Consider the following 12,134-nt stretch of genomic DNA (forward strand, 5'->3'; position numbering starts at 1 on the left):
CTGCTCTTCCAAGTCCTTTGCTATCTCTGATAGAATTACAATGTCATCGGCGAACCTCAAAGTTTTTATTTCTTCTCCATGGATTTTAATACTTACTCCGAATTTTTCTTTTGTTTCCTTTACTGCTTGCTCAACATACAGATTGAATAACATCGGGGAGAGGCTACAACCCTTTCTCACTCCCTTCCCAACCACAGCTTCCCCTTCATGCCCCTCGACTCTTATAGCTGCCATCTGGTTTCTGTACAAATTGTAAATAGCCTGTCACTCCCTGTATTTTACCCCTGCCATCTTTAGAATTTGAAAGAGAGTATTCCAGTCAACATTGTCAAAAGCCTTCTCTAAGTCTACAAATGCTAGAAACGTAGGTTTGCCTTTCCTTAATCTTTCTTCTAAGATAAGTCGTAAGGTCACTATTGCCTCACGTGTTCCAACATTTCTACGGAATCCAAACTGATCTTCCCCGAGGTCGGCTACTACCAGTTTTTCCATTCATCTGTAAAGAATTTGCGTTAGTATTTTGCAACTGTGACTTATTAAACTGATAGTTCGGTAATTTTCAAAACTGTCAACATCTGCTTTCTTTGGGATTGGAATTATTACATTCTTCTTGAAGTCTGAAGGTATTTTGCCTGTCTCATACATCTTACTCACCAGATGGTAGCGTTTTGTCATGACTGGCTCTCCCAAGGCCATCAGTAGTTCTAATGGAATATTGCCTACTCCCTGGGCCTTGTTTCGACTCAGGTCTTTCAGTGCTCTGTCAAACTCTTCATGCAGTATCGTATCTCCCATTTCATCTTTATCTACATCCTCTTCCATTTCCATAATATTGTCCTCAAGTACATTGCCCTTGTATAGACCCTCTATATACTCCTTACACCTTTCTGCTTTCCCTTCTTTGCTTCGAACTGGGTTTCCATCTGAGCTCTTGATATTCATGCAAGTGGCTCTCTTTTCTCCAAAGGTCTCTTTAATTTTCCTGTAGGCAGTATCTATCTTACCCCTAGTGAGATAAGCCTCTACATCCACATATTTGTCCTCTAGCCATCCCTGCTTAGCAGTTTTGCACTTCCTGTCGATCTCATTTTTGAGACGTTTGTATTCCTTTTTGCCTGCTTCATTTACTGCATTTTTATATTTTCTCCTTTCATCAATTAAATTCAATATTTCTTCTGTTACCCAAGGTTTTCTACCAGCCCTCATCTTTTTATCTACTTGATCATCTGCTGCCTTCACTACTTGATCATCTGCTGCCTTCACTACTTCATCCCTCAGAGCTACCCATTCTTCTTCTACTGTATTTCTTTCCAACCATTCCTGTCAATTGTTACCTTATGCTCCCCCTGAAACTCTCTACAACCTCTGGTTTAGACAGTTTATCAAGGTCCCATCTCCTTAAATTCCCACCTTTTCCCAGTTTCTTCAGTTTTAATCTACAGTTTATAACCATATAAAATGTCTTACAATTTAAAACATGGTTCCTACATCTCTGTCTTACCATTATATAATCTATCTGATACCTTTCTTCCATGTATACAACCTTCTTTCACGATTCTTGAACCAAGTGTTAGCTATGATTAATTTATGCTCTGTGCAAAATTCTACCAGGCGGCTTCCTCTTTCATTTCTTAGCCCCAATCCATATTCACCTACTATGTTTCCTTCTCTCCCTTTTTCCACTCTCGAATTCCAGTCACCCATGACTATTAAATTTTCGTCTCCCTTCACTACCTGAATAATTTATTTTATCTCATCATACATTTCATCAATTTCTTCATCATCTGCAGAGCTAGTTGGCATATAAACTTGTACTACTGTAGTAGGCATGGGCTTCATGTCTATCTTGGCCACAATAATGCGTTCACTATGCTGTTTGTAGTAGCTTACCCGCACTCCTATTTTTTTATTCATTATTAAACATACTCCTGCATTACCCCTATTTGATTTTGTGTTTATAACCCTGTATTCACCTGACACCTTCTGCCTACATTGCAATAAAAATCAATTAATTCTGGGTATCTTTAGAGTTCAAGGTGGTGATCAGCTTTAGGTCTTCTTTCACATGCATCCCAGATGACTTCATGGGATGCAAGTGATTTATGAGAACCATTTCAAAATTGGAATGAGGAAACAGATGGAAAGGTTGTGACTGAGGATCAGTCAAGAAATTTTACACTTAATGTCAGATGTATGTTTGTGGCTTATCATATACAACATAAAGAATGGCTAGTTAAATCCATTCTTGGGTACATAATATTCATGATATTTACATTTGTAAACACTGTTGATCCACACATCAGCCATCTGTAATTGAGTTGGAATCATAAAACAGGAAATGTGTCTAAGGAACTTAAGGATATTCAGTGCTTTGAGGGACCCTCAAAGGAGAGAGAGCTTGCTATCAAAATGTGACCCAGAAACTTCATTTAAAAACTGTGCCTCTTATTCTTAATGAACATGTCTTGAACAATGGTAATGGACACTCGCAGACTTACTGCACTAGTCAAGGAAATAAACTTCTGGACTGAGTCCATGATAAAAGTTGATGTTTTGTGAATAAGCCTGTCTAGATCACTTAATACATTGCATTGCTACCTGTGTCTGACATGCATAGCAATGCACTTTTTAATTTCTAAGTAGATACACATGTACCAAGCAGACACACTGACATGTGTAAAATAAATGATAATGATATTTTGTATGTCAAATTAAGTTTGAAAAAAAACTAATGGAAGTGCTATGGGCAATACAACATTTGTGTTCTTTCTTTCTTCTGCAAAAACAAATAAATTTTTCAGCTGTCACACTCATAAGCATCCAACATATAACTGACTATGTGAAAACCATGGATTTTCCAGATTTAATCTACGCACTTGAAGCAACTGATCCAGTACACTGTTGACTGTCATTGACAACACCAAGTAAATGGGGAACTGCAGTAACTTGAAATCAATTGGCATGTTGGTGGGAATGATGGAATACATGAACTCAGAATGTCCTCTCCTTCTGAGTTGCCATTCAGAACTGTCACTTTGATGAGGTTTAGCTTTAGATTTCTGACAGCGAGCATGGTTACATTACACAATCATGGTGGATTAATGCCGTGCTGAAGAATTATTGGGCCACATTTCTGAGTGAGAATCAGTGCTGTGGCACACCAGAAAATTCAAATGAATTTAAACATGTGACCACATAATTTAAAATTGCATTATATCTAAGACAAACACACACATATTTCATTTGTATTTCCAGTAAACTACACCCTACAGGTCCATATGAATTCTGAAGATACTTCTTTCTCCAAAAAAAGCCAAGAACTTCAAATGTATCTATGGTATTAATCCATATCACATGATCTTTAGCCCCAAAATGTGCTGGCAAAATTATTGGATCACTGGAGTGCTCATTCTCACAATGTGATTGTCGCACTGAACAACGCAGATTTAAAAAAAAATTACTTCCTACTTTTAACAGATTCCAAGTCAACCAATTACAGGACAGCAATACAAACAGAATATTTTTTGAGGTTTCTACATATCATCCATTCTCACTGAATCCACACCCTCAGCAATAATATGGATATCTTAGCCCCACAGTAAATTTTTCCACACAGCAAGTGACACATGTGCCAATTTTGGTAGATTATCCTTCAGACATTACAAAGGTATGCTGTTATGTCACTATCTTTGCACTCCCATCCCATCATATACTCTAGGATAAATTTCCTTTACTTCATGTCTACGCTCACAAATTTTTTTGTCATCAGACTACCAGTTTAGGTCTATAATGACCACCTTCAGATCTGTTCTAGGGGTGAAATGATAAAATGACTATCACCAGTAAGTCAAGTGACAATGGGAACTACATGTTTGATACTTATGTATGCCATTATCAAATATCTGTATATATCACATCTTCTCACCTCCAGCCCTAGAGGTGTTTGTGAGGTATATTATCCCCAAAGTATTTTTCCAAGAAAAGTTGTGCAAAAAATGAATCACACACATACAAAATTTGATTGACACTGATCCAGACATTTCTGATTTCAGTTTCTACATCACCCCCTCCTAAACCCAACCGTATTGGTCATATGTGATTGTTACTCATACAGAAATCTCCACGGGCACATACACAAAACTCACTAAAGTTTCATCACAATCAGATGAATGATATAGGAATTCACAGAGGACAAACAACAAAGAATTCATTTTTGTACAGCCTCAAAATTAATCAATTTTTGGAAATATAATGTAGCTGGACAGATAAAAAAGCTACTCACAAAATGGTGGCATGAGAACACACATATAAAGGAATTTAAAATTTGCAAGTTTTCGGAGCCAGTGGCTCTTCTTTTTGGCAGAATGGATGAAGGGGAAGGATGAGTGGTGAAGGAAAAGAACTGATGATGTTTAGGAAGTGGGAAGAGTTGGAGACTTACGGGATCAGATAAGAAGGAAAGACTAGTCATTGGGTACTGCACCAGAGATTTGAAAACCTGACAGCTTAAAGGTGTAATACACAAAACAGACATTACTGCTGAAACATGTTAACAACAGCTGAAAGTTAAGTCTATTTTATATGAGAGAAGAGAGAAAGGGGTGGGGGGGAGGAAGGGAGGATAAGAGGAAACATAGACAGGTCAGAAAATGGAAGATATAGAAAACCAACAGGGAATGAAGACAGGAATAGTTACTGTGAAGAAATGGTGAGGCTGAAGAAATTTCAGTGAATTGAGGATAGATGGGTGGTGAGACCCAAGGCCATGTTGTTATGCCAGTTCCCATCTGCAGAGTCATGAGAAACTGGTGCCAGGGGAAGCATAAATATGGCACATGCGGTGACACAGGTACCAAGGTCACAACTGTCATGCTGCAAAGCATACTCTGCAAAAGGATATTATGTATTGCCAGTATACACCGTTTACCTACACTGAGTCATCCTAACTGATAAATTGATGGTAGTCACGCTGATGTGAAAGGCCAGACAGTGTGCACGTAACAGCTGGTACATGACATGTTGTTTGACAGATGGCTCTTCTTTGATAATACATGTTTTGCCAGTTACAGCGTTTACCTCACTTACATGCAATTCTTTCATGTTTTGTTTGATTTTTCTAATCTTTTACCTTGCTTTTCTTGCATTTTTCTATCTTTTTCCAGCCTCTGTTTGTTTTTAGACATAAGTTTCTGATCAACTTTTACTGCCATCTCCTGCATTACGTTATTTGCCAAACACAGTGGATTACATTTTCTCTAACGACTTCCTCTTTCAGCCCTGACTTTCCCAATTGATCATTTTTCCCCAATCAAATTTTTTTGCATCATACAGATCACTTTTCCAGTAGGAAATTCTTGCCAGCTCATTACGGCTGTTCTCACAATATTTGTTTGATTTTTCTACTCTTTTACCTTGCTTTTCTTGCATTTTTCTATCTTTTTCCAGCCTCTGTTTGTTCTTTCTTGGCATCCACCATCTCCAACACTTCACACCCTCCTCTTTTGCCGTGATGAATCCCATCACACATTCATTCATGCTGAACACATGCTTTTGTAATATCAAAACAAAGATCTTACATTTCTTGAAACTTACTTGTGCCTGGGAGTTACTCTCGCTCTACACCAACCTCTTATACGGTTGCAAATACAGCAATTTATTGCTCTTAATTGACTAATCAGCGTCATCTGCCAATTTCCACTCCAACAGACTTCTCTCCTACAAAATCCTGCACTTATTTGCCCCTCATGTTTTCTTTGGTGGTATTGTCCTCTAAGCCAACTTCAAACTGAAACAGCATGCCAGACTTCATCTCGAAAAGCTACCCCCCTTCTCTTAAATTATCTCACCATTGGTTTTCCCTTTCTGTCCCTCTGCAGCTCCCTAAACAGCCACACAATCAGCCACAACTCCTCTCCTGGAAACCAGGCTTGGCTAACCTTCTTAACATGCCAGACTAATGATAGCTCATAATCACAAGAACCAATCACAACACTATGTGCTGGTTCGTCACCATCTTTTAATTCTTCATTTGTTTTCCTCAGTGTCAACGTACTGGCTGAAAAAATAGGGGGTGGAAGTGCAGTACTGTCTACAGTAAATGATGTAGCCAACAGCTGCACATTTGCATTCCACAGTCTTTTACATACACTTTTCGCAACCCCACATATACACATTTAATATGGCCAGTGCACTATAGTTTAACTTTTGATAAGCCTCATTAATAAAATGGTTCAAATGGCTCTGAGCACTATGAGACTTAACTTCTGAGGTCATCAGTCCCCTAGAACTTAGAACTACTTAAACCTAACTAACCTAAGGACATCGCACACATCCCTGCCCAAGGCAGGATTCGAAACTGCAACCATAGTGGTCGCGCGGTTCCAGACTGTAGCATCTAGAACCGCTTGGCCACTCTAGCCGGTGCTAGTTTTCAGGCGAACATCCACATACTGCTACAATAGTTTACTGTTGAATGTCTATGAGTAGTAAAAACCAAACCACAAAGTTCACAGTTCTTGAAGAATAGAAAGGCACATATGGAGCAGACACTGCCTTTGTTTTTTACACATGGCCTAATTGTGTAACACTTATTCCACAGTTAAGTTGAAGCATTGTTGTTGTTCTAACCAACACAGGTTTCTTGTCTGAAATTTGGCCATGGACTGACTCTCTCAGGTCCAAAAATTGGGCCCTTATATATCCTCACAATAATAGGTACTGAAACTACACATTGTTTAAAGTTAAATTTGCAGAAATTACAGTTAAAACTTAACTTACTCGATTAACCAATTAACTGAATATATCAAAAAATTGATTCTTTTTAACAGTTTCTTCTACTACAAGAGTTAGGCCAAAGTATTTGTTTAAATCATGAAATTAACATATATAGTTAGGCAAACAATACTTTTGACAAAACTGTTAATTACTTTGGAAATAATTAAGGGTTGGCTTTGCTAAGATGTTTTCCAATAGAGTCAAATAAATACCTAATGAATGCTATTAGTTGTTCCTCTAAATGTTTATACTTAGGACAGAATTTATATTTTTTTAAATGTCAACAATATAATTTAAGTTATGAAACAATTACTGATTTCATCCTATAACAATAGTATTAACTAGGAATAGTCAAAATAAATTAGGAAATCAATCACATATATAAAACTAAGCACAAAATTAGATCTAGTGTTATATCCTTTAAAACCAAGGGCCAACCTTTCTCTTTTATGAAAATGCAGATTATACTCACATATGTTAATGATAATTAGTTAAGAACAAAATGAATTTTAAGAAGGCAGACTGCAAAACAAGAGGGGAAGTAAAAGTACCCCAGCTTGCTTCGACACAAGTATGGTGTTCTCAACCTATCATCTAAGTTTACTCTCCCCTCTTGAATTATCACTATTATCCAAGGGTCTGACTTTCAGTCTTAAACCTGCCTTTTCTCACACTGCTTTGATGGATGTACTTTACTTCACACATAATTTCAACTGGATTCACATTGCAACCCAATCCAAAAACCTGACATTGAAGTGTGCCTTGAACAATTTTGACCAAGATTCCAACTTGATCCATCACCACTACCTCAAAATCATCCCTTAAAAGGCTTCCAAAAATTACTCACATCCAGCATTGCTTCACAATCCTTCCTCAGGTCCCTACAATATGATCCTAACTTGTGTTCTGCAGAACACCAGGTACTTCATGCCCTAAAAACTGATGACTCCATCTATATCCTCCCAGTGAACAAGGGATCTACCACTGTAGTACTGGATGACGGGAATATGTAATCAAAGGTACAGAGAACCCTTTGCCATGTGCCGTATGGTGGCTTGCAGAGTACCAATGTAGATGTAATCGTAGAAAGTAGACATCAACTGTCGACACCTCTAGCTATAGCATCTGCCATCGAGATCCTATTCCTGTGATTCAAACTGACCTGCAGCTCCTCCTTAAAACCTCAGGCCCTCACAAGGACTAACAACCTCAGTCCATACAACTTCAAACCCAATCACCCTGGTCGCCCCATAGTTGCTGGCTTTGCAGCACCCACCAAACATATATCTGCTTTAGTTGATCAACACCTGCAACCCATAGAACAAAGACCTTCCTCATTTATTAAAGACACCAAAGATTTCCTGGACCATATGAAATCTTTGCCCATCTCACACCCAGCACACATCTTGCTTGTCACCATTAGTATCACCTCCCTCTGCTCCAACATCCCCCAATTACATGGTCTGTCTGCTGATGAACATTTCCTCAGTCAGTGCCCACCGGATTCCAAACTTATGACATTCATCCTGTTCACCTTCATCAACCGTATACTTACCGACAAGTACTTTACCTTTGAGAGGCAAACATACAAACAGATCAGGGATATGGCCATGGGAAACAGGATGGCTCCTTCCTATGTTAATCTTTTCATGCTTCACTTGGAGGGGGTTTTCCTTCAACCTGTTTTGGCTTAGATACACTAATGACATCTTTGCCATATGGACTCATGCTGAGGCTGACATGCTAAGAGTCTCGCAATCTCTACATATATTCTCTCAATTATATTACATATGGTCCTATTCCAAATGCATGGCACTTTCCTTGACATTAACCTCATCCTCCCCAAAGGTCAGCTATGTACTTCTGTTCACATGAAACCTACTAACAAACAATAGTATTTACATTTTGACAGTTATCATCCTTTCCATGTCAAATTTCCCCTTCCATACACTCTTGCCATTCAAGGGAAACATACACTATGTGATCAAAAGTATCCAAACATCCCCAAAAACATACGTTTTTCATATCAGGTGCATTGTGCTGCCACCTACTGCCAGGTACTCCTTATCAGCAACCTCAGTAGTCATTAGACATCATGAGAGAGCAGAAACTTACAGGTTTTGAGTGCGGTCAGGTGATTGGGTGTCACTTGTGTCATAGGTCTGTATGCAAAATTTACACATTTCTAAACATACCTAGGTCCACTGTTTCCTATGTGATAGTGAAGTGGAAACATCAAGGGACATGTACAGCACAAAAACATACAGGCCGACGTCATCTGTTGACTGACAGAAACAGCTGACAGTTGAAGAGAGTCACGATGTGTAATAGCCAGACATTTAACCAGTCCATCACACAGGGATTCCAAACTCCATCAGGATCCACTGCAAGTACTATGATAGTTAGGCAGGAGGTGAGAAAACTTGGGCTGTCATTCCCCAAGGAACCTTCCAGCACCTGAATGAATGTATGCCTGCAAGAGTGGAGAGTGGAAGCTATCATCAAGGTTAAGGGTGGGCCAACAGCACACTGAATTCCAGCATTACCGATGGAAGGTGCCACGAACTTATAAGTCATTTTCAGTCAGATTTGTGGATACTTTTGATCACATAGTGCATTTAACAGATGCAGACTCTTTACAGCAATACACCACCATTCTCACCTTAGCCTACACTGGATGTAACTCCAGCCTAATGCCCTGAAATGAGGTCCACTCTATCCAACATTTTGTCCACCACACCTAGAATAGCTTTATGTTGACCTCCAAATCCCCTCATTATTATGCTTCTTCTGCACACATTTCCCTACCCTATTGGTCCTATCTCTGTGACCATCTCCACTGTAAAACTTGCCCCATGCACCCTCTTACTATGACCTATATGAGCCCTATAATTGGAAAAACATACACTATCAGAGGGAGAGCCACTTGCAAAATGACAGCTGTGATCTTGGTGCCTACTTCATCATCACATGAGCCATCTGCATTCTTCCCCCTGACAACAGTTCCTCATAACTCTGCAGATGAGAACTGGCATAACAGCATGGCCTTAGTTATCATCACTCACTTGACCATAATTTACAATAATTTATTTGGTTTCAGCATTTCTTCACAATAGCTATTGCTTTCTTCACTCTCTTTTAGTTTTCTATACCTTCCATTTTCTGAACTATCTATTTTTCCTTGCAACCCCCCCCCCCCCCCCCTGCCTTTCCCACTTCTCTCACATAAAATGGACTTAACTTTCAGCTGTGTTAAGTTGTTTTGACAGTAATGTCTGTCTTGCATATTACTCTACCTTTCACCTTCAAGTTCTCAGGTTTCCAAATCTTTTCCATTGCAGTCCCCAACAATCACTCTTTCCTTCTAATCCCGCCAGGTAAGTCTCTCCTGACCTGGGGTTCTGGGCAAATTTTCTGAACTTTACTTCTTTTTCTAAACCTCACTAGTCCTTTTCCTTCACTGCTCTTCCTTCCCGTTCAACCCCTCTGCCAGAAGAAAGAGCCACTGGCTCTGAGAGCTTGAAATTTTTAAATACCTTTATATGTGTGTTCTCCTGCTGCTGCTTTGTGAGTGGATTTTTCATCTATGCAATTTCATTATATTTTTATACAGCCTATTAAATTTAAAATATTGTTTGGTTACTGCCATCATCAGATATGTAGTTAATGTTAAAGTGACATAATAATGACACCCATTTGTTGCAAATTATCCAGCTACAAAGTACAAAAACTTTTGAAAGTTCACTCATGACAATTTAAAGCTTGTAATACATCATTCAGTGTCAATCAATAAAACCTCTGCCTCAGTGGAACCAAGTTGACAATTGACACCATATTTAGGCATACATTTTATGGACTGACAACGAATGATGTTTAGAAAGTTTTAAATCATGATGAGTGAACTTTTAAAAGTTTTCTTAACCTTTCAAAAGTTTTCATTCTTTTTTAGCCTGATAATGTATATGAAACATCTGTTATTTTTATGTTACTTTAATTACACTTCCCAATAAAGAATTCACCATGTCTACTCCTCAACATCCACATGGTGAGAGATGGCAAACAGTTAAAGAGTTAAAGAGGACACAAAATGTAGCTGAGCTTTCTACAAATGCGCTCCGAAGTGGTCTCCTTGTCACTGACATTATAAATATTATTGTTATTCCAATTCTGGTAACAATGAGGATACTTCCTTTAAGAATTCTATACTTTTTTCAAGTCTGTCTCATAGGACTTCACCGAGACTAGAGAGAAAATACTGATGTACCATGAAGAAATACACAATAATGAATGGAAGCTCCATTGATGAAGTTGTTCCAAGTCTCAAAACCAAATGTCAACAAGAAAATAAATAACTGAAATTGCCTATGAGGTGTTATTCCTGGAAGAAAACCTTTCATAGATTACACATGAGGGTTTAAGTAGATAGCAGATCTTGATCAAATTGACAAGTAAAGAGTGTGACACAATTTACATACAAAATTACAGTTTTTGACAACAAGGAGAAATATTCGAAATCCATAGGGAAATGAAATACATACCATCAAAATCAGTGACTTTGTTTCTGTTGGGAAAATACGCTAAATACATACAAAAAGATACAGTGATGCAAGTGGATGAGGCACTGGATTTAACATAAAGAGTGCTAAACAAAATAAACACTATATGGTAGTTTATGGGAACATAATTGAGACAAAAACCAAGTAATTCATGAAAATAGGACACTGAACTACAAGTGCATAGTTTATCAAGGCAAGGAGCACCCTATGCTGATAAAAATAAAGAGGAAGTTACTTACAGATGCTACACAGAATGGCAAATTTATGAGGCATGTAGTACTTTAATAACTGATAATTCTTTCACAGTGCTCTGCTTCATAACATGCTACATGCTGTAACTGCAAAAAATAAATGTCAAGAAATTGCTTCATATTATACAAGAACAATGCTTCTGAGATTAGTTACAAAACAACAGCTCTTCCCTGTGGACAGTGACTACAGATTGTCTACTCTGACAGATACCCAGCTGATAATGGTTGCAAATAAATTTTTTGAAGCTATAAAATCCTTTTGTTACATTCATATTATGATACAGTATGCAGTTACACTAGAATGTATAAAGCATGCAGTGGCACATACCAAAAATCTTTATTACAACAAGAAGTTACCAAACAGCAACCTTCTGGAAAAAATGCATACTGAAGTTCTTGGAAGCTGTATCTACGAGTGAATAGTGGGGAACTACTGTTGAAATAGTCACTGCTGCTTTACTATGAAATTATTATGCACTACGAGCTCATGAATAGGAAGTTCAGCACAGTTCAGCTCAGATTTTGGGCGACTACAATGTCTTTTGAGGTTCAA

General features: G+C 38.2%; 1 protein-coding gene across 1 annotated transcript in view; it reads right to left on the reverse strand.

Annotated features, from left to right (window-relative positions):
• Positions 1-12,134, reverse strand: part of LOC124552186 (calcium-activated potassium channel slowpoke) — an 881,186-nt gene that overhangs the window by 298,576 nt on the left and 570,476 nt on the right. The window lies entirely within an intron of this gene.

Source organism: Schistocerca americana, chromosome 1 (genome assembly GCF_021461395.2).
Source record: "Schistocerca americana isolate TAMUIC-IGC-003095 chromosome 1, iqSchAmer2.1, whole genome shotgun sequence".
Lineage (NCBI taxonomy): Eukaryota > Metazoa > Arthropoda > Insecta > Orthoptera > Acrididae > Schistocerca > Schistocerca americana.